Source organism: Sminthopsis crassicaudata, chromosome 3 (assembly GCF_048593235.1).
Source record: "Sminthopsis crassicaudata isolate SCR6 chromosome 3, ASM4859323v1, whole genome shotgun sequence".
In the NCBI taxonomy this organism is placed as follows: Eukaryota; Metazoa; Chordata; class Mammalia; order Dasyuromorphia; family Dasyuridae; genus Sminthopsis; species Sminthopsis crassicaudata.
In genome coordinates this window covers 17805475-17830845 of record NC_133619.1, presented here as the reverse complement: position 1 = coordinate 17830845, position 25371 = coordinate 17805475, and the positions used below count along the sequence as shown (strand labels likewise).

General features: G+C 38.4%; 1 long non-coding RNA gene across 1 annotated transcript; it reads left to right on the top strand.

Moving 5' to 3' along the window:
- Positions 1-8916: 8916 nt before the first annotated feature.
- Positions 8917-24819, top strand: LOC141564794 (uncharacterized). Its single transcript, XR_012488725.1, has 3 exons — positions 8917-8976; positions 18596-18728; positions 24719-24819. It is a non-coding gene; the product is annotated as an uncharacterized LOC141564794 (long non-coding RNA).
- Positions 24820-25371: the final 552 nt, after the last annotated feature.

The window sequence follows — 25371 nt, the reverse complement described above, 5'->3', positions numbered from 1 at the left end:
CTCAGACACTTAACACTTCCTAGCTGTGTGACCCTGGGCAAGTCACTTAACCCCAGCCTCAAAAAAAAAAAAAAAAAAAAAAAAAAAAAGGAATCTACATTCTATTAGGATGGGACAACACACATAGAAGAGTAGTTACTAGGCAGAGATGTTTTGATCTGTTGGAAATGGAATAGTAGGAGAGTTGATGGATCCACTTCTTCCATAGTAATGAGTGCATTTCTCAAAGCAAGGAGAGGTGAAGGGAACAAGGGAGAATATGTAGAGGTAGCAAGGTGGATGAATAGAGAGGTGAAGAATCAGCAGGGCAAGTCTTGTCCAGAGTAGCTTAGATATGGTGATCTATGTGAGTCTGTATTCACCCAGGACATAGGCCCAAGAGAGAGAGTGTGAAAGCTGATTGATTCAGTCCCAGGGCATTCTCTCTGAAGATCCAGAGATCCGATAGTCTGATACAACAGCAGGCAGGAGGACAAGAAGGTTTTTGGGGGAGTGGGGTGGTGGTGATGGAGATGACTGTATGGGAGGTGAAGCATCCCCTACAACTCCTGATCATTAGTGTTTTCTTAAAAAATGGAATTTGCTTTCCTTGGTACATGTGAGCATCATTTTCATGAAGGTTTAGTAAAGATAAAAAATAAGCATATGAAATAAATGTGAAATGAAATATGATGACTTCTCGGCCTTCTTTTTTGGATAGTAATAGCATAAATTATAGTAATTCAAAAAGCTTTCCAGTATGAGACATCAGCAGCTCTGCAGAGAATTGTGGGGAGCTTTGTGGGAGGTAATGTGTTTGATCTTGGAAATAACTGAAGTTCAAATATTTTAGAGCATTGTGTTGTTACTCCTATGGGTGGTAACTTGTAACAGAATGTACCCCTGTGTTCATAGGAGAATTTCCTTTGAAATCTACCTTGCCATTTTGGTTAAATTATTTTGTTCTGTCTTCATTTGTCTTCCATATAATCACACTTTTGGAAAAAGGAGAAAGAAGAAGAAAGAAGAAAAAGGAAAGGAGGAGAAAAAAGGAGAAGAAAGAAGAAAAAGGAAAGAAGAAAGAAGGAGAAAGAAGAAAAGAGAAAGGAGGAGAAAGAAGAAGAAAGAAGAAAAAGGAAAGGAGGAGAAAGAAGGAGAAAAAAGAAAGGAGGAGAAAGAAGGAGAAAGAAGAAGAAAGAAGAAAAAAGGAGGAGAAAGAAGAAGGAAGGAGAAAGAGATTTTCTTTTCTAGAAGAAAAAAGAAGAAAAGAAGAAAAAGAAAGGAAGAAGAAGGAGTAGGAGGAGGAGGAAGAAAAGAGGAAGAGGAGGAGGATAGTGATGATGGATGCTGAATAGAAGCTTATCCAAAAATAGATGCTTAAACCAAACCCAAATGCCTTCTTTAGGAGGCACGTGTTTAAGGGGAGCCCGGGCTATAAGCATATTGTGAAATCTGTTCCATTTTGTATCTATTTGTTGTCTTCTTGTGAATCATATTTAAGAATGCTCTCAGGATGATGCATCTCATTTGCATATGTGTTCTGTAGCTTTATTCTTTTACCTACCTTTCCACTCTTATAGGAGGTGATACTGCTCATAACCTTCTACCATTCTCTCGCAAAGTGTTTAACAAACACGTTTGTACTCTTTACTACGGTTGCCCTTGGCTTCCATCTCTGTCTGCTTAGCAAGGAGATCAAGTGTTTGCTGGCTAAGGCAATTTCTCAACACTTTTGGCAGATGTTTTACATCAGCTAAACTTTTGCAGGAAATAGAGATAATCAAGGTCAATCTCTCCCCCCTCCCATTTTCTAGGATAAGAATATCATGCAATATAATTTTAGGGGTTTTAAGTGTCTTTATTAATAGTGTTTTTTAAATGTCATTTCTGAGTCTATCTGTCCATCTTCTCTAGTTATTCTTAATAACATAGAAAAAAAAACAGACTATATCAACACATCAATAAAGTTTGGCAGTATATATATTTTCCCACATTCATATCCAACCTGCACCTCATCTCTCATATCACAAGGAGAGGAGAAAGGTTCACTTTTCTTTTTAAACATTTTTAAAATTTATTTTTATTCTAAACTGAAACCAAATAAAATAAGCATTTCAATTTACAAGGTAGCAAAAACCATGTGTACACAAAACCATGAGTGTTGTATGTAGCTCGCTTTTCCTTTTAATGATAGATTCAATTTTAATGCTATTCTGTTGAAGTCTTCCCTGTTTATATCCTCTCTCCAAAACTACCTTCAATTTAACTATTTTGAATATATGTGAATTTATTACCTTTATATTTATGCTACATATTTTTATATGAATTTATTTTCTCCCTCAATTAGAAAATAAGCTCAACAATCCTATTAGGCCTATTCCTTGCAGAGATCAAAAAAGAGGACAAGATCTCATATATACAAAGATGTTTGTAGCAGCACTTCTGTGCTGACAAGGAACTGGAAACTAAGGGGGAATGATTGGGGAAATGACTACACAAATGATTATCAGTGTAAAGGAATACATTGGGTTATTAAAAATGAGGAAAGATATTTACAGAGAAGCTTGGGAAGATTTATATGAACTGATGGACAATGAAATGAGCAGAACCCAGAGAAAAATTTATGTTATTCCATCAATCTTATAATAACAAACAATTCCAAAAGACTTTAAAAACTCTAATCATTTTCTTGTGCAGCATGATAATCATGAAAATATAGATAGAAGAATTGCACATGTTTAACATATGTTGGATTATTTGCCATCTAGGAGAGGGGGTGGGGGAAAGGAGGGAGAAAAAATCTGGAACACAAGGTTTTGCAAGGGTGAATATTGAACATGCAATCTATGCATGTGTTTTGAAAATAAAGGCTTATTTTGGAAAATTATAATCAACACAATGATTCCAAAAGACTGCCGATAAAGAATGCTGTGCACCTCATAACAAAGAGATGATGGTCAGAAGGAGACACATTTTTGGATTTAATCAATGAACTCAGTAATAAATGAGGGGGAAAACTGAGTCTAAAACCTGCTTTATAATTCCAATTTTTCCTTTCTTTATTTCTATTAAAGGAAAAGCTCACTGTACAGACTCTTATATGTGAAAATATTATAGCAAACTCTTTGTTGTAGCAAATAATTAGAAAAAGTGAGTGTCCAATTGATTTATGACAATAAATTATGGTATATAAATGAATGTAAGAAAGACATGGATTTAGTGGAAAGGAAACTGGCATCCATGCTAGAAAGATTTCAATTCAGGTCCCACCTGAACAAGTCATTTAACTTTTCAGTTCTTTAATCACACACTAGGACTGTAAGTTGATGAGAAGTGCTAACTTGTTTAAATAGAGGGAATTTCTTCATCTGGGAGTACCAAAGGCTTTTATGAATGATTGGAATCATCACTGCAACATAAGAAATGACAAGGAAGACAAATTTAAAGAACTTGGCAAGGGCTGTAGGAATTGATGCAGAATGAGAGAACTAAGAAAAAATTTACATGATGACCACAGTCATGTAAAGAAAAATAATTTTTCTACTACAGATAGCTCCCATTTATATATTATTTTAATATTTATATATTACTTTAAGGTTTGCAAAGAAGCTTTCCATGTGTTATCTCATTTGATCCTCACAACAATTCTGAGAGGTAGATGCTATTATTATTCCCATTTTAAAGATGAGGAAACTGAGAGAGACAAAAGTTTAGTGCCTGGGGGGTCAGCAAGTGTCTGAGGCTGGATTTGAACTCAGTTCTTCCTGACTTCAGGTCCCTTGTGCTCTTCACTATATATGCCTGATCAATTCCACGATCAATTGGTGACTTCAGGAGACATGGCTTATGTGTTGCTGATGATGTTTGATTGTAGCTTATTAATCATAAACAAGGACTTTGTGTAGTTAAAGAAAGAGGGGACTTGCATATTTCTTCTTTGAATAAGAACATCTTAGAAACTGCCCTCCAGTTTAATTTATTTTATTTATTTTCCAATCAAAATAAAGAGTCCCATTTTCCTTTGCCGTGGTTCTCTTAGGCTCTCAAGGTCACTTCTGACCTTGCCTCTGGATAGATAAAACAGTCCTATTTCTAGCTAATAATAATAAAGTTCTCCTTCAAGGCTAAAATGCAGATTAATCAGAATTAGTTAGTCTAATGCTAAGAGAAAGTAGCTGAGGAATAGGAAAGATTCCTCCAAACCCAGAACTCTTTGGGGAAAAGGAAGAATAAGGAGTCCTATGCTCAAGTGCACATCTGTCTGTCTTGTTTGCATTCCTTTAGGAAGGTTTCTGCTGGCTTGTCTGGGCTGTGACTCTTTCTGCCTCAATGGTTTCTAGCTTTTGTGGAGGGGCAGGGAGAAGAATTAGTAAGCACTGATAGAAATGCAATAATCTCCAAGGATAAAAAAGCACTAAAAGAAGAAAACAAGGAGATTCAGACGGGGAACATCAGAACAATTTTGTTCCTGCTATATTACATTTAATTTACACTTGATTGTACAAAATAAGTTAACTGCTTCATATACAATCGCCTTTTATGCCTTTTTTTAAAACATATTTATGTTAAGTTTATAGTAAAAAAAGGGAAAAAAACCTTACCCATTAAGGGATATTAGAGGTCATCTAGTCCCACCCCCTTATTTTATTTTGCCATTGTAACCTATAAGAATAGTCAAGCAATACAAAATTCTACACTGACCATCCAAAAATGGGTGTCTCATTCTCCATATTTAGCATATCACCTTTCTATCAAAAACTGGATCATGCCTCATTTTACAAATGAGTAAACTTTATTCCATAAAGAGACTGTTTGTTTCTAGTTGTCCCATGCCCGAAACACACGTCTCCTGAACTCCACCTGCTGACTTCCATGACTATTTTTAAGTTCTAACTAAAATCTGTCTTTTATAGGAAACCTTTCCTAACTGCTTTTCCCTGTCTTACTTATTTTCTATGGATATTGTATAGAGTTCTTCAGCACTTTGTACGATGCCTAGTACACAGTAGATACTTAATAGGTGTTTATCAATTTATTGATTGGTTACAGGTTCATTGAGATCTAACTCTGTTGTCTGAGAAAGCAGACTTAAGTGGAAGGTAGTAAAATCCCTGCTTTGGTTCCCTAAATTAGGAGGAGTCCAGAAAAGTTTGTAGAATCTCCTGGGTGGTGGCTTAGTTATGACAGATCCGTGGTCTTACTTTCTGGAAATCATCCTAATATCCCTCATGTCATCTCTATTCCCTCCTCACACTACTTTGCCCAGATTTTCCTGAAAAGTACACATGGATATATCAATACTGTTCAGTTATATGCCAGCTGCTATGTCCTAGCTCTTCTTTCTTTCTTTTTTCTTATACACTTGTCCCACCAGTCTAGTTAGGAGGACAGTCACTGCCTTTACTGTGCAGGGAGGAGCACAGATGGCTTCCAGTCCTACCTCTGTCACTCACCAGTTGCACTGGCTGGGGGAAATGAATTTTTATCCATCTGTAAAATAAGAAAGTAGCCCACTTCTTGAGAAAGATTAATAGAGTCAAGATGCATAATAAAACATGTTTTTGGATACTGCCAGTGTGGGAATTTGTTTTGCTCAGGGCTTTGCTACCAAACAAAATCCACCATTTTTTTTTTTTTTTTTGCTCCTCCTCCATGCTCCCCTCTAGGCAAATGCAGCCAATTTCCTGAGCCTCTAAGACTTTCTCTGTCCTGGAAAGATAAGGCACTTCTATCTGAGACAATTTAGTTTTAGAATCACTAATGGCAGTGCGGCATAGTCTTTGCATGGGGTGGGGGGCTTTCCCCTAACTTCCCGTTTCATAGATCTGTATCTTTCCCTTGTCTAGCCCTCTGATCGCTCCAGGCCTTCCCCTCACCTGCAGAATCTCTGACTTTTAATCTCTTCATAACTTCAGGTAGTCCACTAGGGACTCCTTTTTTGGATCTGAACCTGTGATTTCATGGTGTGGGGAACACTGAGGTGGGCCTGCCAACTGTTCTTCAAATTGTGATGCCCCAGAGTGGGCTGAGGAAAAAAAAAGAGGCCTGATGGGTAGTATTTGTGTCTTGGACTTCCAGAATCCAAAGCTCCATCCACTGAGCTAACAGTGACTCCTCCTACTTTGCTGCTTTCTTCTCTGCGGGACTTCTCCTTCTGTGGCCCCATTAATGGAGAGGGTGCCCTCCTTGCCTTGCAAGAGCTATGGAAGTTCCCTTGCCTGCTTCACTTGGTCCTAGAAATGCTCCTAAAACAATGTTAAAGCACATCTAGCCTTTCTATAACATGGCAAAGTTTGTAAAGATCTCTTTGGATCCTAACAACCAACCTGGGAGGGAGGGACTGTTATTAGCTTTGTTTTATAAAAGAAGAAACAGAGGTCGAGAGAAGTTAGGGTCTTGCTCTGGGCCATATGCTATCCAGTCTGCCTCAGTTTCTTCATCTGTAAAATGGGGCTGTAGGGGACAGTGTAGATAAGAGAGCCAGGCCTGGAGTCGGGGAGACTCATCTTTTGAGTTCAAATCTCACATTTCATACTACCTAGCTGTGTGATCCTGTTCAAGTCACTTTACTCTGTCTGCCTCAGTTTCCCCATCTATAAAATGAACTAGAGAAGGAAATAGCCCAAAACTGCAGTATCTTTGCCAAGAAAACTCCTAATGGGTCATAAAGTATCAGATATAACTGAATGACTAAATGATGATGGCTGAAAAAATCTTTAAGCTGCATTGGTGAAGAACTTCTCCAGACCTAACGAGGCAGGTTACATATTTTACATATTTTATCTCTTTAGATCCTAACAACCAACCTGGGAGGGAGGGACTCTTATTAACTTTAGTTTTATATATATATGTGGGCATATATGTGGTTCATCACTAGTTAGCCATACTCAGTGAGTGCCCAGCTAGCCAAGATTTCCCAGATCTGCCAGAGTAGTCTTGGAGAACCGAGGCCTAGTCTAGCCCATAATGAGGCATTAGGGTAGGACTTCAGCAAAGATTAAAGCATTTACTAGTAATTTTAAAATAATTTTTAAAGAATATAGTAGAAAAAGCCACATATGTGTATGAATACATGTATATATGTAAACCTTGGAAAATATTGATTTATGAAAAGCAAGCATTTGATGGGGAGATTTCTGGGAAGAATGTTTCCTTCTTTCTCTCCTCTCTGCCCTTGCCTCAGCACTAAAAAAAGAGCAAATAACAAGTACTAGGGGGAGAGCTCCTTTCAAGATTTGGACACCTTCCATCTGTAGCTCTAAACCATTTGAGAAGCTTGAAGCCCAAAGGTTTGGAACAAACCCCCCCCAACCAGGGCTCCCTAACGGTTTACGATTCGCAAATACTTTCTTGTTGAGCATAAAGAAAGGAGGTTCCCGTGCTGACACATGACTCTAATTCCTTTCCAGACGAGGTCATTTCTTCTGCTAACAAGCTTGGAACACATCCAGAAACAAAATCATTTCTTCAACTAAATTAAACCCTGAAATGCTGCAACAAAATCATATCAGAAGCCCCAAGCTGTCAAGGTTCCCAGATTCCAACTGGGGGGACTGTATTTAACATCTTCCCCCTCTCTGCTGCTGGTGGGTGTAAGAATGATAAAGATTAGGATTTGATCCTAATAATATTTTCCTTGTCATAACAATAGCTCTGCTTAATGTCTAAGATAATAAACATGTCTGTGCGGTGACTTGTTACCAAAAAAAAAAAAGGGGGGGTGAAAATCCCCTCATTCTTTTTTTTTTTTAGTCCTTCTGCCCAAATGATTATTAGCAGATATTTGAATATTAAACAGTTCACTCTAAATCATCCAAATGCTGTAATGTCTAAGATTCAGAAGGAATACTAATTGTTACGCTTGGAGCGGTCCAGAAATCCAGGGGAAGGGCCTTTAGTAATAATAATTAAAAAAGCTCTTTATTTTCTGGGGTATGTGTATGGAGGGGGGAGTTTTTCCAAACCACAGTTTGGGTTAGTCATGCACTTTCTCAAGAGGCAGTAATGATATGGTCATGAATTCTGAAGAGATGATTTCATATTTTCACTGTTATTTACAATTTAACTCCCAGACTCAAGCTGCTTTCCATTATTTATTGTTAAATATAGAAGCTCGTTCTTGCCTGTTCATTTCTCCCCTTGGGAATTTTTTTCTTTCTTTGCTCCCCTCCATAAGTCCCAGAGGGAGAGGGAGAGGCCCCTATCTCGTAAGATCACTTTTGGGTGACTCCTCAAGGTCAATTCAGATCCAGAAGGTGAGCTAATACATGTCTGAATTCCAGACCAAATGCTCAGCAGTTAAAAGAAAAAGTCAGCACTATGTTCTCATGGCAATGTTCTAATTTTATAGAATGTTTTTTCACAATTCGAACATATTTGCATACGTCCAAATGCGTACATATGTGCAAAACACATAATCCATCCATCTATCGATCTATCTCTATGCATGCACACACAGAGTCAATGGAAATATTATATAGGTTAGATTGTAGAGTCTTTCCTCCCCAATGAATCATATAGACAGTAAACAGATGAGCATTTAGGCAGTGGAGAGAGCTGTCAGCCTGGTTATAGAATCATCTTCTGTGAAGATATTCAATGTTCAACTCCATCCCCGGGGACCAGGGTTCAATTATAGATAATGAATTCTGTCCTGTGATGCAAAGAGACAGAATTGATTACCACCAGTGAAGTTCCATTCAACCCAAATGACCCAAGGATGACGAATGGCCAGATAAAGGCTGATCCACAGCCATCAGCACTCCGGCTTCGGCCGCTCCTACCTGTGGCTTGCTCTGTTGGAGTTAAGTACTGGGATTCTATATCGGGTTTCCGCAAGGAATTTTTACCGATGTTGAGCACCTGAGATCTCATAGCGACGTCTCCATTTTAGAACTCTAAAGAGGAAGGAACAAAATATATGTGTGTGTATACATTTGGATGGATGGATGGATATTTCCTTTTTCAGTAACCATGATACTTAAAGAATCATTACAGGTAAGACAAGACTTTAAAACCCCATCATTGGACAAATTAATTTGATTAATGCACACTGTTCTCCTAATTAATTCAGATTGACCACATTTACTAAGTATAACAATGATGAAGATCAGTTGATTTTATTAACTTTTTCCTTGTCATAACAGTGTCTGACGAAAATTTAAGATACTAAAAGTATTCTACTCTTGGGTTTCACTGGCATCTTGAAGACCTGAGTTCAAATGCTGCCTTAAACATTTATTTAGCTATGTGATTTGGGCAGGTTACTTAAGCTCTTTCAGCCTTGTTTTATACAGCTGTAAAATGGGGATAATAAGAGTGCCCATTTCCCAGGATAGCCATGAGCCATATTGGTAATATTTGTAAATTACTTTGCATACTTTAACCAATAAATAAGTGCTAGATATTTTTACTAGTCTTCTTCCCTAATGAAAAGACTCAGTTAGATATATTTCCCCCCTTACTCTTTGCAGTTGGCCTTTCCCTTTTGAGATTGCTGCCTACCTACTCTGTATCTATCTTGTATATGGCTAGTTATTTTCAGATGGCTTCCCCCACTAGAATGGGAGATCCTTGAAAACAAGGACTGTTTCCCTCCTTTTTTTTGTAGCCCTAGAACTGAGCACATTACCCCTTCCCCCTCCACCACACACACTAGATGCTTAGTAATTTTTAATTAATTGATTGATAATGAAAATTTAGTACAATTGCTCCCCCTTTAAATAGCATCTTCTTTGAAGTGTACTATTTGTGTTGTTTGGATTTTTAATGTGTCTAAGTGATGTCTTGCTAAAATTGCTAATCCATTATTGAACCCTTCTTTGTACCTATGATAAATAGTTAAGCATAATGAACCAACATAAGGACCAATCTGATAGCGGATGCAACATAATGTACCCATAGTCCCCTACCTTTTCAAGAAAAGGGTGTGGACATATATTGTATCTAGGTTATACTGTAACACATGTAAAATGTATGGGATTGCCTGTCATCGGGGGGAGGGAGTGGAGGGAGGGGGCAATAATTTGGAAAAATGAATACAAGGAATAATATTATAAAAAAAAAAAGAAAAGGGTGTGGAAATGCTAGATTTTTTTTTGGATTATAAGGAAATATATATCTATCTATATGTATGTGTGGTGGGAGTGTGTATACATATATAATATCTATGTGTATATTTTATATACATATATACATACATATATGTATACTGAAATATTTACATGGACGTATAGCAAATGATTATGGCTTAAAAAACAAAAGACAACAATAAAATTAAAATATCGTTAAGCACGACAAATTAACAGGGTTAATTCACATCTGTTCATGAATGTACCATTCTGCTCCCATATCCTCCCTTCTCTAGCAAGAGAAAGGAATCATATTACATCACATGTTCTCTGAAACCAAAATGAGATGCTTTAGAATTTCACAGCTTTAAATGTTAGTTCAAATTTGGGGAGCAACAGCAATAATTGACAAATTAATTTTTTTAAATGTCAATACTAACTTCTCAAAAAGCCATGATTGCCACGAGAGAGAAAAAGAATAATTGTAGACCTTGTGTAATTTTAAACAGGCTTTTCACAAAAGGATTGTCATGTTAAGTTTAAATAAACTCAACCATATGCTGATTGACTAACATCTGGCTGGCCCATCTGACCACCCAAAAAGTAAGTTGTCCAGTAGCCAACTTGAAATGAAACTGTAAGGACATAAAATTTGTTCAAGAAACAGTAAACTTTACATACAAAAAAATAATAAATTCTAAACTCCGAACCACTTGAGCTGGCAGAAGGATCATGTACAGGGAAGAAGGGGTAGTATAATCAAGAGATTTGCAAAATGGCCTATGGGAGATATGTTACCACTTGGGCAGGATATATTTGGGAGCCTGCCAATTCTCAAGGCAAAATATAATTCTGTGAGGATGGGAAGAACAGTCTTTTTCACTGCGAGTGGCTCAAACAATGGGAGTGCTGAACTGGGAGGTGAAATGTGTCAAATGTATCAAGGAGGAGAGAATTTTTCAGATCCTTAAGGGGAGAATAATGCCTTCTTTGGCTCTGAAGGAAATTATTCAAGATTTTCTCCCTTCCACCCCCTCCCCACCACTTTCTCACCCTATTGGGATTCATAGTTGTTGAGAATGCTAGGGATCTGAGAGATCATTCAATCATTAACCACTCTCCTTCCATTTTGGACAAGAAAATTGAGGCTCCAGAGAAGGGAGCCAATTCATTGACAAGCATTTGTGAGGCACTTACCCCATGCCAGATACTGTGCTGGATGCTCAAGGTATAAGCAGAGGTTATGACTCCAAGGTCAAATATTCAGCCAGGGAAAGACTCCTGAATGCTGTTGACACTCTGGGTTCTATCCCAGGTCAGTGCTCACTAGCTAAGCTATCTTTAGCTTCCCCTTTTATTAGAAGGAAGGGGCAGGGATCTGGGTGTGGAGGATGGATTTGGATATGGAATGGTAGGAAACAAAGAAACATCAATTCATGGGGTCCAGATTTAGAGCTAGGAGGATCTAAGGAACATCTAGCTTAATCTTCTCTTTTACAGATGAGGAAACTGAGACTCAGAGAGGTAAAAAAATTTTGCCCAAGTTTGCATAGATAGTAAGTGAGACAGAATTTGAACCCAGGTCCTCTACTTGCAGAGCCCATGCTCTTCCCATTGTACCACACTCCCCTTCTTGTCTTTGTCTTCCACCCATTTTTAAAATCAGGGATTTTGAGCCTGGGATCTGAGATTTTATTTTTTAAAGAACATTTTGATATAATTGGTTTCTTTGGTAATCCTCTGTCTTTTATGATTCCAAGAAGGGGCCCTTGACCTTTCCAGATTGACTGCCCAAGGGATCTAGGATGTGAAGGGGAAGAGTTCAGGATCTATGGGAAGATGCATGAAGATATCCCAGGGATCATTCTCACAGAAAACTAGAAGAGTAGAAAGAAATTATTAAGACAATCTAGTCAATATCCTCATCTGACTGAAGAAGAAACTAAGACTCAGCCAGATTAAATACCTTGTCCGTGGTTGCCCAATGAGTAATTTTGCAACTCTCTTCCCTTCTCTAGGGGGAAATCAATGTGAAGAGTATTTCAATATAGCGGAAAGTTTACAGATCTGAGAGGAACGGGCTTTGGTGCAGGGGGAGGAATGGGGAGAGGAATGGACTTTTCCATGAAGGTTTTCAGCAAAGGCTCCATGGTTATGCTTTCAACAGAGGGACATGTGTTCAGAAGATCTGACCTTCCAAATTCTGATATTTTATGATTAGTCTTGATTTTTGTGTTGTTGCTGGTCTCAAAGAGAAAGTGAGGCTGATAACTTTGTGCCACGCTGCTCACTTAGATCCAATTCATGTGCAAAGACATTGCTTTGTGATGTCATTGGTCTTCTTCGAAATGAAGGGTGAACAACAATAATAGTTTTGTAATTTGTATCCTATGAGCTTGAAGCCCAGCCTGGTCCCTGACCCTCCGTGCAGCTTTAGGCAAAGATTTCAGCCTCTAAGTCCTGGCCTCTTACTGTACCCATCCATGCAACTGCAACAGCTAGGCAGCTGGTGGATTGTTGTGCTTTCCACAACAGCTGGATGAGCTGGTAGGAGGGAAAGAGCTTCATTCATCTAACCTGAGTATGCGTGGAAATGTTTGGACAACTGAGGCAATGGTGGGACTCGGTGGGAGGATGTTGCATTCAGGGTTAGTGAATCTGGACTGGAGGTCCATTTCTGCCTCTCGTTATTGTGTGATCTCAAGCTTCAGCTTCCTCGATTGTTAAATAATGAGGTTGGGCTAGGTGGCTTGAATAAAGACATAAAAGGCATGCTCATCAAACTGGGAGCTGGCAGTAATCGGAGAATGACTACGAACATGACGGATGATAGTCAGGAGCTAAACAAATCTTGACAGCCTGGAAAACTGGACTCAATCTAATGGGATGAAATTCAAAAAGGATAAATGTAAAGTTTTCCATGGAGGCAGAACCAAAAAAATCAATTTCCCAAGCCCACGATGGGAGAAACATGGTGAGAAAACAGTTTGTTTGAAAAATATGCAGGAGTTTTAATGACCCACAAGCTCCTTTGGGACCATTACAAAAGCAAATGACATCTTGGGGAACATGAAATGTGGGTCCCATCATGCTCTGTTCTCCTCCAAATGCATGTAGAGTAGGTGTTCAATTCCTGGTACCACAGTGTCCACAGGACACTGGACAGATTAAGATCCTACAGAGAGTGATAATCTCAATGGTGGAGGACTTTGCATGTCAAGGACTGGAATTATTCAGCTTGGAGAAGGCTTGCTCATTGCCTCTCCCATCAGTCTGTGAGCTCTCTTGAAAGCAGGGGCTGTCTTTTGCCTCTTTTTGTTTCCTTAACTTCACACTGTGTCGAGCACATAGTGGGCATTTAATAAATATGGGTTGATTGAAGAGAAGATTCAGGGGTAACCAGACAGTCTGGTTTAAGTATCTGAAGGATTATCATGAGAGAAATGAGACCTCATTTTTTTTTTTTGCCTGGTATATATGCTCTGGTATCATGTTTTAACTTTCTTTATGCTTCTCCTCTTGGCTGAGACATTAACATAAAACAGTTAATGAATTTGACCTTGGCCTGTATCTTTATGCTTGCCTGTGCTCCTTCTGGAATAGAAATAAGGCTCACAGGCACACTATTGACATGACAGCATGCAAATCTACAGTCTGATGAGAGAAGTGCAAAAATGTGATCGGGAGAGCAGGTTTTGGAACATGGAGCAATCTTTTCTGAGCTACTAGAATCTTGGGCAAATTTCCTTTTATTTAAAAAGAAGGAGGGAGAATGAACTAGTGGATGTAGTTCTAGTTGGGAGGCAAGACACCTCAGGATTGGCTTGGCCACTAATTAGTTGTGTGGCTTTGCATTTGATCCCATGGTACTGAGAAGGTGTTGACACAGAGTGTCTGATGCCATAGAATCATTAATGGAACAAGAACTGCAGGTCCTTGGACTAGTAGAAAGGCCAGGGGGACAAAAGGGCTTTAGTCCTGTCTGTGATCTTAGGCAACTTAATTGTCATGTTTGGGCTGTGGAAATGTTACGGAAAAGAAATGCAGAGGTGGAGTAAAAGATGATTTCCAAAACCTCTTTAAGATGTAACTAGGTACTATTAAATACTAATATATATCTATAACACTTTAAGGTTTATAAAAAATGCATCATAATATTGTAGATTTGGACTTTGAAAGGATCTGAAAGGCAATTGGTTCCTAACATCTAACCTCAAATTTTGTAGAATATTATCTCTTTTGATCCTTATGACAGTCCTGTGAGGTAGGGACTGTCAACATCCTCATTTCAAAGATGAGGAAATCAAGACTGAGAGGTTAAGTTTGTCCAGGGGTCCACAGTAATAATTATCTGTGGAAGGATTCTAGTAAGCACTATGGCAAACTATTTCTGAGAGGTTTTTCAGCTCTGAAAATCCAGAATATTCTATTATTATGGCTCTCCAGTTTTTAATATGCTTCATAAATGTATAATTTAAAAATCAAGAGCACTGTTTTCCTCCTGTGGCAGTGATATGTTTGATGAGACTAGAAACTGCCTCCCATTTTTAGTCTCCAAATTTGGAAGGGCACAAGTTTCATCAAATAACCAATTTTTTGGCAGAGACATTTTTAAAAAATGTAAATTGTGAGCCCTATTTTCATTTTCTTAAAATAAAATGACTGAGTCTTGGAAGTAATTTTGGAGCTGAAAATCAGGTTAGTGGAATCTACAATCGGGATCTCCACAGAGATTCTACCCTATGTGATTGTGGTGGAGCCCTTGAAAATGCAATTCAATCCATTGATAGGCATTTAATTAGTTCTTACTCTGAGTCCAGCACTGAGTATATAAAAAAGGTAAATATGGTCCCTGTTCACAGGGGACTTTGATGTGTTACTGAGGGACATAATATTCAAATAACAATGTATCTCTGCATAAAAGTATGTAAATATGGGACAGCCATGTATATATTAAGGTATATGGGATAGCTAGGAGATAGAGCATTGATTTTGTCAGGAAGGCTCATTTTCCTGAGTTCAAATCTGGCCTCAGTCATTTATTATCTTTGTGACCCTGGACAAGTAACTTCACCTGGCTTTTCAAAGAGCAGGGAAGGAGGATGGTTTCACTGGATGGGAGTAAAACATTAGGACACAGAAAAGGCAGAAAGAGACTAGGTTCTGAAAGATTTTCAAATACAGAAGACTTTATATTTGGTGGTGGAGGTTGTATAAGAAGCCAAATAGCACTGTGAAGGGGGTCCGGTAACCTGCTCAGGTGTGCCCTTTAGGAAGATCACTTGAAAGCTGAGTTGCAACTGAGTTGTGTGGAAAAAGTCTGGAGACTATGTAAGTTTTTAAATGTCAAACAATGGAACTTTTAAATATTTGATCCTGAGGAAATAGGGCACTGCTGAAATTTGTCATTCAGCCCAACTCAACTATTCTTTACTTTTTCTAGCTTGTCACTGCCCTTCTCACCTCATTAATGAGTATTTGAGAGCCTATCACACTCACCACACTGGGCTTTTCAATTTCAACCTCTGTCACTGGAGTTGGGAAATGAGAAAAACTAAAAGATTTGAGAAATGCAACCCAGAGCATATTCCATGTTATACTTCCAAAATCTTTTGGTCTCTTATCCAGAGACATATTCAGCAGCTGATGGCCACCACCTGAGAGCTCAGTCATGGCATCCTTCGGTAACCACAGGTCCTGAGTCATCCAGGCTTTGATTAACGAACTCTCTTGAGCCAAAAGACAGGCCTCTTATTCTTGGATCTTATACTCATTAGCCGTGTGTGATTCCAGGCAATAAAAGTCTTTATTTCCAATGATACTGTTGTAAAGGAAATATTAGTTTGGGAGAAAAGTAAGTACTCAGCAAATCTAAGAAATTTAAATCCCCTTTGCAATTGATCCATCCAACTAGGGTCCTAGAACATTACAGAAGACCAGGACCAATTACACAGCTATTTTTACAAGTTTCACTTTGTCTTGAAAATATGACAGATGAGCTGATTTTATTCCATCCAGAGTCTTCTCTGGAAATATGGGAATATAATTTATATTCTAGATCTCTATAGAAAAACTAAAAGAGTCTTAGCTCCCTTGGCAGGCTCAGATGAACATGTTGAACATGGGATCAACTTGATGATATCCAGAAACAACAAAAAGAAACCTGGAAAAGACCCAGATCCAAACCATGAAACACAATACCACACTTTCCTCCTCTGTGAGCCTGACCTCCTTCCCTAGGTACCTATATAATCTTCCAAATTTGTCGTATTATTTTAGGATTAAGAGAATGCACTTGGGGGTAAATGCTCAATCTACCATCACAATATCTCTTGTTCCCATCTCCTTCTTTCTTCTGACATTGCCCCTGCTGTGGTATACCATGCCAGGAAAGGGAACCATGTCCATTTGAATTGTCTTGGGAAAGTTCAAAAGCTCACTTGGCAGGATAAGTACCCAACAAAGAGTTTTTTTTCTAGAGCTGAACTGCCAACTTCAAGCTCTATTGCAGAGAACACAACAATATTGGACTGGCCACATTGTTTGAATGCCGAATGTAATTCTCTAAAAGACTATGGGGGTAGCAGTGGATAGAGCATCAGCCCTGAAGTCAGGAGGAGCTGAGTTCAGATCTGGCTCAGGCACATAACACTGCCTACCCGTGTGACCCTGAGGTCATTTAACCTCAATTTCCTCAGTTTAAAAAAAAAGACTATAGGGAGGGGGACAGAAGGAGCAATTCATGGGAGACAATGGCAGAGAACTAACCAGCATGGTATACCCTCATTGGAAAAGGTGCTGTGCTCTGTGAGTGAAATAGAATTGCAATGGCTCAAAAAAGATGAGATGTGCGATTTTAGAGACATCTTCACTCCAAATGCTCATGTGGACTATTTATGCCTGACCTGTAAGAGAGTCTTCTGAGCTTTTATTGGTCTGATCAACTACAGTTGACATATCGTACCTTGACCCTCAACATACAGATGTCATGTTGGTTCTCTTCCAGCCAATCCTGGTGCATAACCTTATCAACTTATGTCTGGGCTAGTGCAATAGCCTTCTGGCTAACTGGTCTACCTGCTTCAAATCTCCCCACAACAGTCTACAACGTAGGATGATCTCTTTCTTCTGAGTGGGCATTTTCCCTGGCTGCCTTAGAATGCTCCCTTCCTCATTTCTACTTTCTAGCTTCTAAGGCTTCTTTTAAGTCTCAACTAAACTCCTACCACCTTTGGCAAGAAGACTTTCCTAGCCCTTTTTTATGTTAATGCTTCCTTCTGTTGATTATTTCCAATTTATTCTGTATATAGTTTATACATACCTGCTTGCATGCTGACCCAGCCCTCCTGATGCCATTAGTTATTGGTAATTTGAGGATGAACAACTATCACAAGGGATCTGCATAAAATCTCTTAATAGAAAGAAAGGACATCTAGAGAAGATGTTGTAAGTTAAATCTTATTACATACATTTCTTAAACATGATCCTTGGTAGCCAAGTGAGTCATAGGGAAGGGTGTTGACAGAAGGCTTTGGTTGAATTTAAGGGACCCTTTGTTGCATTGGGCACTAGCTAAATTCTCACAGTTACTCCCAGAGGCAAGTAAGAGGGGAGGGTGACATTATCTTGTCCTTAAATTGTAATGGGCCCTTGTTGAAGGCCTTGTCAAATTCCTTGCATTGAAAAAATTGTCATGACCCCACAATTACTGTATCCTATCAGAAGGCCAAGTTATGATGTCAGCCCCTCAGGTTATTTTTCTCCTATAAAAGAATCTACAGGCACCCCATTTCTTTGCTAACTTTTTTAGGGTTGGCCTGCTTACTAGCTTCATAATGGCTAACCTTTTTGGAAACATCCCACCGCATGTCAATGGCATAATAATGAAATCTTTGTCTCTCGATTTGGAGATGGTCTAAGTCAAGACACCTCGTGATATTTTGGGGATTCAATCCTTGCACCCCCAAAATTTTGCATTTAAGCTTACTCTTCCAATTGAGGCTGTATTTGTTGAAAAGAGTAAACTAGAGTCTTGGGAGAATGTCTTTACCATTAATAGTAGCTGCCCTCTGGTAACACAATCTATTAATTCAAATAGAAATTGGGGGATTCTCCTTCTCTTCCTCTTCTTCTTCCTTCTTTTCTTCTTCATTTATTTGTTTTTACTGTTCTTGAAGAAGCTGGGGCAATTTATTTTTTGTCCAGTATGGTTTTTACTTTTACTTTCTTGAAATACAGCTCTGAAAAGTCAGGCTTTTAAAAACCCATTTTGTTTTAAGTGGACCTACTTGGTTTCACCTGAAACCAATCACTCTTGCTCTCATTGAATGGCCAGTAATAGCCCTAACCCAAGCCTCTATGACTCATTGTTTGGGTTTTAATGTCTTAGAATGAGTAGGTAGAGATTGTTTTCTGTTAAGGTTAGGAATTCTGAGGCTCTTCCCCTCCCATATGCTTGGGAAACACCTTAATTTGGAAAGGTCAAGGGCACCCAGTGCATTCTGGGCCACTGTCAGTCATCAGTGTCTTAATCTTTGTCTTGTCAGTGGACTTCAGGATTCTGGAGGGAAGAGTAAAGTCTACTCCTGTCCAATTCACAGGCAAGTCAAGACCTTGCCCTCATTATGTCATTGGTCTTCTCTGAGAACAAAAAAGGACGACAACATGAGCTCCTTGAGGGTAAGGATTCTTTTTGCCTTTCTTGGTATCTTAACACTCGGCACATAGTGAATGTTTAGTAAATGTTTTGTTGACTTGATTGTACAAGCATTTATTATAGTGGGAAAGAAAAATAAAATGAATGTTGAATTCTTGAACCATGGGAAATAGGAAATTAGGTTCCTGCAACTATTAGAATGGTAATCTTTCACTAAAAATGCCGAAAACACATTTTTATGCCTACAATATTTTATAAAAAAATAATCCTGATAACATGCACTTTTCCTAATGTGGTAACCATGAAATAACCCATAAAATGCAGGGGAGAGGAGAGGCAAGGAGGGATCAGAGAGCCAAGGGATTTCAGAAGAATCTGGAGATAGAAAAATGAAAGGGGAAACCTACCATCTCTAATCTCACTTTTGACTGTATGATTGAACTACTCCTTGATGAAAAGCACATGTGCCCCTGGAACTCTGGCTTAGGGCAGCTGAGCTCAGTCCAGCCCAGTCAGGTTCTCTGTCTGTAGGAAAGGGATGAGTGGGTGTGGGGTCTTGCTCAGAATTCTTGTAAGAGGTCAAAGGTGACCATCATTCATTTACCCACAAATTTTTCCAATTCACTCATTATGCACTTAAAAGGTTACTTCAATACTTTCTGGAGCAGAATCAGGAACACTTTTTCCTCCTTTTTTGTGGATATAACAAATCATTGATTGTTTAACACTGACTACACATTTGGGCATAGAGCCCAAAGAACTGTGGGGGCACATTCATAATACAAAAGTTGAGTTTAAAAGGCAAACAATGGAAATACATAAGAAGCCATAAGGAACATTTTCCTCTACTACTACTAGGGTGAACACGATCAGTGAAGCACCCAATTAATTACCAGCTACTGCACAAACTAAGGTATCTGATCTTTCAATTTTTTCTCTACTAAATGTGTACTGTTGCCAATGAGAAAGTGAAAATGAGTTTACTAATAAAATATGGAAATGTTTGAAGTCACAAAAGTTAAAGGGGAATGTTGAGAGCTGACAGTAAGTATCAATCAAGGGGCAGCAGGTGGCGCCCCTTGGAGAGAGCACCAGCCCTGAATTCAGGAGGACCCGAGTGGTCTCAGACACTTAACACTTAACACTTCCTAGTTGTGTGACCCTGGGCAAGTCACTTAACCCCAGCCTCAGGGTGGGGGGAAGTATCAATCAAGTAATTACAAGGTGATTTTGGAGGAAGTGTACTAGTAGCTAGAAAATCTTCATGTAGGAGATAAGTAAGTTGAAGAATTGATTCTCTATTTCTTTTCATCCAGTAAGATCTACTTTCTCAAGGGATTTGTGCAGCCACCTCCAAAATTTTAATTTACTTTATGGTTGGGGATCTTCCCACCAGGAAAAAGAATTAATGTCATTAGGGAATCAGCCCCCATCCCATTCTTGACCAGGGATTCCTCTTTATCTATCAGGAAAACAGCATTCCCACTCTTTGAATCTGGCCAGTGGCTCAGCAACTGCATTCTTATTTTATCTTTAGTCATCTTGGCCATTAGTTCCCTATTGGCCATTTTGGTCTATCATTTTCTCTGAAGCATTTTAGTCCTTCAGTTCCTGCCTACCTTTCCTCTAAATTCTTTAGAATCCACTTTCCCCAAATCTGCATGTCAAATTGTGCCCTCTCTCCTATAACAAAGTCTTGAATGGAGTGTTTACTCCCCATCTAAATTTTTATAATTTCCATCTCCGTTATTGAGGATCATATCCAAAACCAAATTTCCCTTTATTGATTCCTTTGCCTATTAAAGGATAAAATTATCACTAAAGCAAAACAAAAAGTTATTTTCCCCTATGTTTTTGACAGAGAGGAAGAGAATTCTTTAAATATCTGGATAATTGAATTTTTTTTCATTATTATATCACTCGTTTTAGGAATTTAATTTATTCCCTAAAGTCTTTATCTAGTTCCCTTTTCTGTCCAGATGGTCTATAGTTTATTCTGATGACAAAAATCATGTCTGTTCCTCTCTATTTTGACCTACATCCAAATATCCTCTATTATGCTTCCCACATGCTTCAATTTCTGGATTTTCTCACATGAGTTATTTTATTTTATTTTTTTGATATATAATATCCCATCTTTTGTCAATCTAAAGCTGTAGACCAGTCCTAGCTTTTATCTCACAATGTCTCAGCGATACTTTTGAGGCCATTTTTTACCACTGTGTTAACTTGGTCATTACCTAAACTTTCAGTATGTATTTATAAACATTTGCAACCATGGGTTTTTATTTCTTCGTTTATTTGTGGTGGCCACTAGTAAGCTTTATTTTTAACCTTTTTTTTGCCTTCTTAATTAGTATTTTTCCAATTAAAGATAATTTTCAACATTCATATTTTATAATATTTTGAATTCCAAATTCATCTCCTTTCTCCCTCTCTTTCCTTCTCCCCAAGATAGTAAGCAATCTGATATAGGTTATAATGTGCAGTCATATAAAACATTTCTACATTAGTCACAATGTGAAGGGGAAAAAAAAGAGAAAAAATGGAAAAGAAACCATTAAAAAATAGAGGAAGTGAAAATAGTATGCTTTGATCAGCATTCAGATTCCCTCAGTCTCGGTTCTTTCTTTGCATGTGGATCACTTTTGGTTATAGTCCAAAATATTGTCTTAGTGATTTGTATTGCAGAGAAGTTAAATCAGCCATAACTGATCAGTACCTAACTGCTGTTACTGTGTACAGTGTTCTCCTGGTTCTGCTCACTTCACTCAGCTTCAGTTCATGTAAGTCTTTCCAGGCTTTTCTAAAATTTTCAGCATTGACAATTGACAATTGACATTGACAATTTTGTTCCAACTTTTCCCCTCCTTCCCCCACCCCTTCCTCCAGATGGCAGGTTGACCAATACATGTTAAATATGTTAAAGTATATGTTAAATCCAATATATGTATACATGCCCAAACAGTTATTTTACTGTACAAAAAGAATCGGACTTGAAACAGTGTGCCATTAGCCTGTGAAGGAAATAAAAAATGAAGGCAGACAAAAATAGAGGGATTGGGATTCTTATCAGATAATTTAAAAGAAGTCCAAAATCAATCCAAACCTTACTCTTCCAGAGCTAGATTGGCTCTATCTCCCTCAGAATTATAGGGATATTCTTGAGAGGTTGGGGATATTTCTTCTCTAAAGCCTACAACTCAAGCTCCCATTCTGGCATGGGCTCTTAACTGCCAGTGATTAATTTTCCAGTTTCATTTAACCAATTTACATTGATTTGCTTTTATAAAGGGATATTTACTTCCCAGCTATAGCAAGAACAGAATTATAAACATTTCTTCCCAACAACTGAGGAGACACTAGTACCTTATTCCTGGGAGGGTAGGATTCCAATTTCTAAGCCATTCTTCAGAGGATGACATCATGTGTTGCTCTGCATCACTCCCTCCTGGGCACTCTGCTCTGTGGTAGGTGTTCCATCTTTGCTTCTCCCCACTAGGTGTTAAATCTGTATCCAGATGGTTTGCAACAACGTAGTTATTTTCAGTCAGCTCACATCCTTGCTACTATCCAATACAGATGCTGTGGTTAATAAAATACTCCCTTTAAGGGAAAGGCTACAGCCCTTATCAACCACTTTCACTCTCCATTGAGGAAGTGTGGTTTGTAAGCCTCTCCCTGAAGGGAAAAGTCAACAGTCTCTCCCTGAAGGCAAAAGTTCTCAGCCTTCCTCAGTTACTTTCTCTGCCAGGGGCTTTGCAGTTTTCCTTTACTACCTGACAACCAAAAACACCAGCTGCACGTGCCAACGTCACACTTGCTCTTTCATCTCTTCTTCTTCTTCTTTTTTTTTTTTAACTAACCCCTACTCTACATTATCCACTGAGTTGCTCAATTTTACTCCCTTCTGGATTAAGGCCAGAAATTAATTTTATTGCATCCCCTCATAAGCAAATATCCCTGGGGTCTAACCTCCTCCATTGAAAAGAGGCTGAGAGGATGAATACAGAGAGGCCTGGAGAGACATCAACTGATGCTGAGTGAAACGAGCAGAACCAGGAGATCATTATACACTTCAACAATGATGCTGTATGAGGATGTATTCTGATGGAAGTGGATTTCTTCAACATAGAGAAGAGCTAATTCAGTTCTAATTGATCAATGATGGACAGAGAAGGAACACTGGGAAATGAGTGCAAACTGTTTGCATTTTTTGTTTTTCTTCCCATTTTTGCCTTCCGAATCCAATTCTTCCTTTGCAACAACAACAACAACAAAATTCGGTTCTGCACATATATATTGTACCTAGGATATACTATAAGATATTTAATATGTATGGGAATGCCTGCCATCTAGGGGAGGGGGTGGAGGGAAGGAGGGGAAACTTCGGAACAGAAGGGAGTACAAGGGATAATGTTGTAAAAAATTACCTATGCATATGTACTGTCAAAAAATGTTATAATTATAATTTTTCCCCCCTTGGAAAAGAGGCTGGGGTTAAGTGACTTGCCCAGGGTCACACAGCTAGGAAGTGGTAAGTGTCTGAGACCAGATTTGAACTCAGGTCCTCCTGAATTCAGGGCTGATGCTCTGTCCACTGTGCCACCTAGCTGCCCCCATAATTATAAAATTAATAAAAATAAAAAATAAAAAACTCAAAAGCACAAAAAAAAGAAAAGAAAAGAAGCTGAGAGATACTGTACCTAACTTCTCCTTTTTTGCTCCTCTGTTTTATGCATATTTACATAAGGGTTGAGCTGAATGACAGCAGAAATGGATAATCTCTTTTGCCCAATCTTCCCCAATAACAAATCTCAATCTCTTGTATCTCTCTGGCCTTTCTACCCATGCATATTTCTTGTTTGTTAATTAGAAAACATAATTCTCATTTACTTTAAAGTCCAATTGCTTAAACAAATCTCAATCTGTTCTATCTCTCTGAACTCTCTACATATATACGTCATTGTTTGTTAATTAGGAAGCATAATTCTCATTGACTTAAAAACCTAATGGCCTAAACAAAATGGTGTAATGAATCAGTCTTTTTTTTTTTTTTTTTTTTGGACTAAGACTTGGATAAATAAAGCAAAATTAGTGTCCAAACAGTCTAGAGAGCTGTTGAAATTATTTCTTATGCACAAGTCAAACCACTTTTCAGTTCAAAAATTGTCAGTGACATCTTATTGATTTCTAAGTGAAATTCCCATTTATTTTCTTGACATTCAGGGTTATCTAAAACCTCGCAGCTGAATTTTCCAGCTGTATCATATATTATTCCCATCCACACACTGTACACTCCAGCCAAACTAGACTTTTCTCTGTCTCCTCAATATGTCATATACCTCCTGGATCTTTTCTTAAACAGTTCCTCATTCTTGGCATAGAAAAATATTAAGCTGGAATGCCCTCCTCCTCTCTGCCTAGTGAATTAATAACACTTATATGCATATTATATGTTGAGATATGTGAGAAGGGATCGCTTTATTCTTTATACTTGAGTCACCAGTGTGTAACACAATGCCTGGTCCACAATGCTTAATGAATGCTTGATATTTCATTGAGATCAGGAATATTTCACTAGTTGTCTTTGCATCCCTAATGTTAGCACAATGCCTGGCACCTAACAGGCTCTTAATGAAAACTTGTTGATGGATTGAAAACAAGGTCTCTTTCCCCCTTGTATTTTAATTGTCTTTAGAGTGGCTACAGCTTGGATCCATGAAATCCAGCCTCAAAAGAAATCTTTCTAAGAAAAGGTCCCTTTATATGGGACAGTTTTATGACCCTTCTGGAGACAGGCTTCTCAAAGTTTGGAGAGGGAGGAAGCAGGTCCATGAGCCTGAGCTGTCATTGAGAGTCTGCCTTCAAGATGCTGTGGACTAAGCCTGGAAATCTATGAAAAAAACCTTGGCTCCAACTTTTGAATGTGGGAGCGTTTTGGAAGCTCACTCCAAAAAAATGCAAAAAGCATAAACTCATCATTGACTAATAGACATTTCCTCGTTCACAGAAACCTCAGGAATTTTAAAAACTGCTCTGTGGGCGAGAAGAGTTGGAAAAATCCAAGCCTGATTTTTGTCTTTCCCATGAAGTCCTTGTTACATCAGCCTCATCTCATTAGTAAGTATTTTTCTACCATGAGCTGTAAAAGTCTCCTTGAGCAGCCAAGCAGCTGATTTTATCGTCAGGATGGAAAAGGTTACTCACTGTCCATCCCTTAGTGTTAAGGGGAAATCTAAGATTCCCTGGCCTTAGTGAGCTCTGATGGTTTGGAATAGCAAGGAGTCCCTTGTGTCAATCAGAGCCTCCTGTTAGCTTGCAAGAGAGATGTACTTTAATTTTGGACCTGATGTGGAAATCTGGACAAATAATCTAATGGCAGCATTCTTCAAAGACCTTTTGTTAAAAGAAAGGCAGAATAGACCTAGAGCTGGAAGAGGCCCTGAATGTCATTAAGTGCAACCCATTCGTTTTATAGATGAGGAAGCTAAGTCCCAGAGAAATTAATTGACTTGGCCAGAGTCACACAACTAATTAGTATCTAAGGTAAGATTTTAGCCCAAGTCTTCCTAATTCCAAACCCAAAACTCTATCCACTATCTCAAATTGTCTCTTGGGCAATATGAACTATTTCAAAACACATAAATCATGAAAGTTATCCAA